The following is a 6,139-nucleotide window of genomic DNA, read 5'->3' on the forward strand; positions in this document are numbered from 1 at the left end:
TTAAGATTTACATAATAAAGTGCAAATGTGGTCAGTTTTGGTTGACGCAGACAAATAATTTTGCTATATGATTCAGTCTGAGGTATGAAAACTACTGATATTTGTTTACGATTCAATATTTTGAATAAAAAGAGGACATGCTGGCACTATAAATTGATGTGAACCAAATTTTTTAGTAATTTTTTTTCAATATTGCTGTCATTTGTATTATACAATCCATCCTGATATAAAAATATAACTGATTTAAAATGCAGCTATTTAAATTTACATAATAAAGTGCAAATATGGTCAGTTTTGAATGATGCAGTCAAATAATTTTGTTATATGAGTCAGTCTGAGGTATGAAAACTACTGATATTTGTTTACGATTCAATATTTTGAATAAAAAAAGGACATGCTGGCACTATATATATTGATGCGAACCAAATTATTTAGTAATTTTTTTTCAATATTGCTGTCATTTTTTAGTAATTTTTTTTCAATATTGCTGTCATTTGTAATATACAATCCGTCGTGATATAAAAATATAACTGATTTACTATGCAGCTATTAAGATTTACATAATAAAGTGCAAATATGGTCAGTTTTGAATGATGCAGTCAAATAATTTTGTTATATGAGTCAGTCTGAGGTATGAAAACTACTGATATTTGTTTATGATTCAATATTTTGAATAAAAAGAGGACATGCTGGCACTATAAATTGATGCGAACCAAATTATTTAGTAATTTTTAACCCAATATTGCTGTCATTTGTATTATACAACCCATCCTGATGTAAAATTATAACTGATTTACTATGCGGTTATTAAGATTTACATAATAAAGTGCAAATATGGTCAGTTTTTGTTGAAGCGGACAAATAATTTTGTTAAATGAGTCAGTCTGAGGTATGAAAACTACTGATATTTGTTTACGATTCAATATTTTGAATAAAAAGAGGACATGCTGGCACTATAAATTGATGCGAACCAAATTTTTTAGTAATTTTTTTCCAATATTGCTGTCATTTGTATTATACAATCCATCCTGATATAAAAATATAACTGATTTACTATGCAGTTATTAAGATTTACATAATAAAGTGCAAATGTGGTCAGTTTTGGTTGACGCAGACAAATAATTTTGCTATATGAGTCAGTCTGAGGTATGAAAACTACTGATATTTGTTTACGATTCAATATTTTGAATAAAAAGAGGACATGCTGGCACTATAAATTGATGCGAACCAAATTTTTTAGTAATTTTTTTTCAATATTGCTGTCATTTGTATTATACAATCCATCCTGATATAAAAATATAACTGATTTACTATGCAGCTATTAAAATTTACATAATAAAGTGCAAATATGGTCAGTTTTGAATGATGCAGTCAAATAATTTTGTTATATGAGTCAGTCTGAGGTATGAAAACTACTGATATTTGTTTACGATTCAATATTTTGAATAAAAAGAGGACATGCTGGCACTATAAATTGATGCGAACCAAATTATTTAGTAATTTTTTACCAATATTGCTGTCATTTGTATTATGCAATCCATCCTGATATAAAAATATAACTGATTTACTATGCGGTTATCAAGATTTACATAATAAAGTGCAAATATGGTCAGTTTTTGTTGAAGCGGACAAATAATTTTGTTATATGAGTCAGTCTGAGGTATGAAAACTACTGATATTTGTTTACAATTCAATATTTTGAATAAAAAGAAGACATGCTGGCACTATAAATTGATGCGAACCAAATTATAACTGATTTACAATGCAGCTAATGAGATTTACATAATAAAGTGCAAATATGGTCAGTTTTTAAAGGCAGTGCTTTAATGCCTTTCTAGTTGCCGGGTTAATCCTTCCTTCCGCGATATCCAACTTATCTACGTGGGGGGTCATTAGACTCCAAGTAGATCCGGAAATGTTGAATTCTCTCCTCTTCTTATTGCGATATAAAATGTTTTTTGTTTCATTTCATTTACATTGGGAAATAGAGAAACGATCATTGTGTTTTGTTAGTTTTAAAAACTTTTGATATATTAGTATTTTGCATTATAAGCAGTCAACCGATTGACAAACTAGAATTATTTGAATTCCGTGTGGAAAGAGCTCGGGTTAATTTCGAGTGTTATCTGCAATCTAGATGTTTATAAATCATTTCAGTCGTTGATATAATAATTAAAGGTCGACTGAACATGAATTATATTATACAATTTAAAGCGCATTTCTGTTTATGCACATGAACCCGTCTAACGTTATTTTCGCAGTTATATAAAGTAGCAAATTATCGTTCCTGAATAGGTGGCGCCGTGGTAGCGGTCTTCTTCCGGTTTCTGCACTGTGCAACTATTTCAGTTATATTTTTAATTAACGATGCCAAGTACTTGTTGTTGTGTACCTGGATGTCATTTAAGAGGAGGACATGCATTTCCAAATGACTTAAAAAGAAGGAAAAGTTGGATCAACGCCATGGCCCATACGCAGATTGGACGAGAACACGATGATATCGTGGAGTCCATCTCAATCAGCTGGCACGTTTTACTGAAAAAGACTACGTGCAGGAAACTATTTATGGTAAAACTCTATTTTCTTTGTGAAACATATAGTTATATATGTAATCGCCATGCGAATAAACCAAAGTCTGTTTACAACCGCAATTATCGTTTTAGAATAAAAGGGGGTGGTAATTCAAGACGTCATAATTTTTTGGATTACGATTCAATGTGATCTGTTTGAGATTTTTTGGTGATTGCTACAATTATAATGATTTCTTACAAGAGGTATATCATAATGAGAATTATTTTAGCAGTAATTATGCTAATGTAGTAATGACAGAAATGCATAAGCTATGCCTCATAGACTTTCTTGAAAAATATCAATGACAATGTTAACAGGAACAAAACAATGACATGCTCTCATCTATATTATAGTTATTTAGGTACAAACAATGTACGTTTGTTGCATAAGTCTCTCATTGTTTGTCCTTTGGATTTACATAACATACATTGAATCAGGCAAACATAGTTTTATCCAGATTGTAATGAATAAATCTAGTTAATATTTCGCCAGGTAGTACAAAGTATACATTGCTAATGGAAGTTCATTTAATTATAAAAAAACTAATGTTTTATAACCTTTTTCAGGGCGCAAACCCACCATACAGAGACTTAAGTCTACTGCAATTCCCAGCCTATTTTCCTGGACCAAGCAAGAGACTGAATCGTCCGCAAAAAGAAAAATCAGGGCAGTTTCCTGTGAAAACAAAAGAACTAAACTTGATGAATATTGTAGTAGAAATCTAGAGGAAAGTTTTGATTGTAAAGTTGGTTTTCCTGAAGAAGTCATTCATATTGCAAAAAGGATTTATGACTGTCCACCACCAACTGCCGAGCTAATGTTGAGCTTCACAGATGGAATTACGCAAACACCATCAATGCCTATGTTTTCAGCAGAGAATTTTGAAATGAAGACACGTGACACAGCCATGCATTTTTATACCGGTTTAGAGTTGTATACTAAATTTTTATTTGTTTTGACCACACTTGGTCCAGCAGCACATTGTTTGAGATACATATATTTTCAAATTGATAGGGTGTCAGTTGAAAATCAGTTTTTTTATGACTTTGATGAAATTGAGGCATCATACAACCAACTTTGAACTGTCTAGATTCTAGATTGAATCTAGTGTTAAGAATATTGTGTATACATGGATTGTTTTTATGTCTAAACAGTGGTGTGAGGCTAACACTTGGCCATCTAGGTTTAGTCAGGTATTTTTCACCATCCAACTTCAAATTAAAGTTTCCTACGACTTGGATTATTATTGACAGCACAGAATATCCCGTGATAAAACCTAAAGCTCCTAGAGCTCAGGCAACCTTTTCATCAAATAAAAACAGAAACACTGAAAATTCTTGAATGTTCGACACCTGGTGGTTTAGTCAACTATGTCTCTATGTCACATAGAGCGAATTATTGGACTTGGCAAAACATACAAAATTCTAATAAATCCTATGAATGGAACTGAAACAAAACTTTCATCTGAAATAACATTTAGTTGTTTTATGTTGTGTAATTTTAGAACTTGTATTGTGCCAAAGGATGCATAAATAAAAGTGACGCAATGAATTTTGTTCTGATATATATATATTTACAATTACATGCACATGTAAATTGTAATGCATATAAAAATAAGGAGATGTGGTATGATATTCAGTGAGTTTATCAAACTAAAGTGCATAAGAAATGGGTTTAAGCAGTTACAGGTGTTACTGTCACCGTACAATCTCCAACAATGAGAAAAACTCGTACCCTGTAAAAAATTTCAGAGATCTTACAACTAAGTTTTGTTGTCTCACCTTGACTTTGGTGATTTTTTTATATCTGTTAATGTAAATATAAAAAAGAAGATGTGGTATGATTGCCAATGAGACAACTCTCCACACATGCACAAGAGACCAAATGACACAGAAATTAACAGCTATAGGTCACAGTACGGCCTTCAACAATGAGCAAAGCCCATACCGCACAGTCAGCTATAAAAGGCCCAGAAATGACAATGTAAAACAATTCAAACAAGAAAACTAACGGCCTATTTTATGTAAAAAAATGAACAAATATAACAAATATGCAACACATAAACAAACGACAACCACTGAATTACACTTTTATAGGCTCCTGACTTGGGACAGGCACATACATGTACATACAGAATGTGGCGGGCTTAAACATGTTAGCGGGATCCCAACCCTCCCCCTAACCTGGGACAGTGGTGTAACAGTTCAATATAAGAAAGAACTATCAAAATCAGTTGAAAGAGGCTAAACTCATCAGATGGATAAATACAAATACAAGTGGACGTGGTCAGGTAGTTGTACATCCAAACAACAAAAAGACACTAAGTACAAATCTGAGAGTACTCGCAGTTACTGACAGCTAGTTCAAAGCCACTAACAACTGATAAAAAAATCTTGCATCTAAGACTAAATTATCAATCCGTAAGCTCCCTTTAGAATTTTATAATTTTAGATTTTACATTTCTGAGTTATGGGGTTTTATTCATTAAAAAAGGGGGGATTTTCCAGTTTTTGGACAACAACTCAAAAATGCTTTAAGCAGTTCACATGAAACTTTGGTGAATTATTTATAGCTATTGATGTAATCTCCCTATTGATTTTCATAAATTTCAAATATGACATTGAGAAGAAATTGAACTTTATTTGTTTATAGTCTGGCAACAGATTTATTAAGTATTGCACAACAGCACAGTGTATTGCACAACAGCAAGAAATCTTTAATTGAATATAAATTCAATTCATATAACCGATTTCAAGTTCATTGACTACATTTATTCAGAAACTATAATATGTCAAATATTTAATTACAATCCAAATTCAGACCTGTATCAAGCTTGAATATTGTGTCCATTTTTGCCCCAGCTGTTCAGGGTAGTACCTCTGCGGGTGTATCCAGCTGCGCTCAGCGAATCAGTTTATTTCTTAATTAAGAACTCCTTTTTATACGACCGCAAAAAAATTTTTGTGGTCGTATATTGGTATGACGTTGGCGTTGTCGTCGTCGTACGGCGTCGTCGTCCGAAGACACATTAGTTTTCGCACTCTAACTTTAGTTTAAGTGAATGGATCTCAATGAAATTTTAAAATAAGGTTCAATACCACAAAAGGAAAGTGGGGATTGATTTTGGGGGTTATGGTACCAACAGTTAAGGAATTAGGGGCCAAAAAGGGGCCAAAAATAAGCATTTTTGTAACTTCCAGACATAACTTGTGTGTAAGTGTATGGATCTCTCTGACATTGTACCACAAGGTTCCATATCACAAAGGGAATGCTGGGATTGATTTTTGGGGGTAATTGCCTCCAAATTTTAGGAATAAGGGGCCAAAAAGGGGCAAAAAACAAGCATTTTTCTAGTTTCATGACAATAACTTGTGTGCAAGTCTATGGATCTCTCTGACATTGTATCACAATGTTCCATATCATAAAGGGAATGCTGGGATTGAATTTGGGGGTAATTGCCTCCAAATTTTAGGAAATAGGGGCCAAAAAGGGGAAAAAAAAAAGCATTTTTCTAGTTTCATGGCAATAACTTGTGTGTAAGTGTATGGATCTTTATGAAATTGTACTA

General features: G+C 32.5%; 1 long non-coding RNA gene across 1 annotated transcript; it reads left to right on the top strand.

The window, feature by feature from the left end:
- Nucleotides 1-2,321: 2,321 nt before the first annotated feature.
- On the top strand, nucleotides 2,322-4,122 carry LOC127721749 (uncharacterized). Its single transcript, XR_007991428.1, has 2 exons — nucleotides 2,322-2,568; nucleotides 3,138-4,122. It is a non-coding gene; the product is annotated as an uncharacterized LOC127721749 (long non-coding RNA).
- The last annotated feature ends 2,017 nt before the right edge of the window (nucleotides 4,123-6,139 follow it).

This window comes from Mytilus californianus, unplaced genomic scaffold (assembly GCF_021869535.1).
Source record: "Mytilus californianus isolate M0D057914Y unplaced genomic scaffold, xbMytCali1.0.p SCAF_12, whole genome shotgun sequence".
Classification (NCBI taxonomy): Eukaryota; Metazoa; Mollusca; class Bivalvia; order Mytilida; family Mytilidae; genus Mytilus; species Mytilus californianus.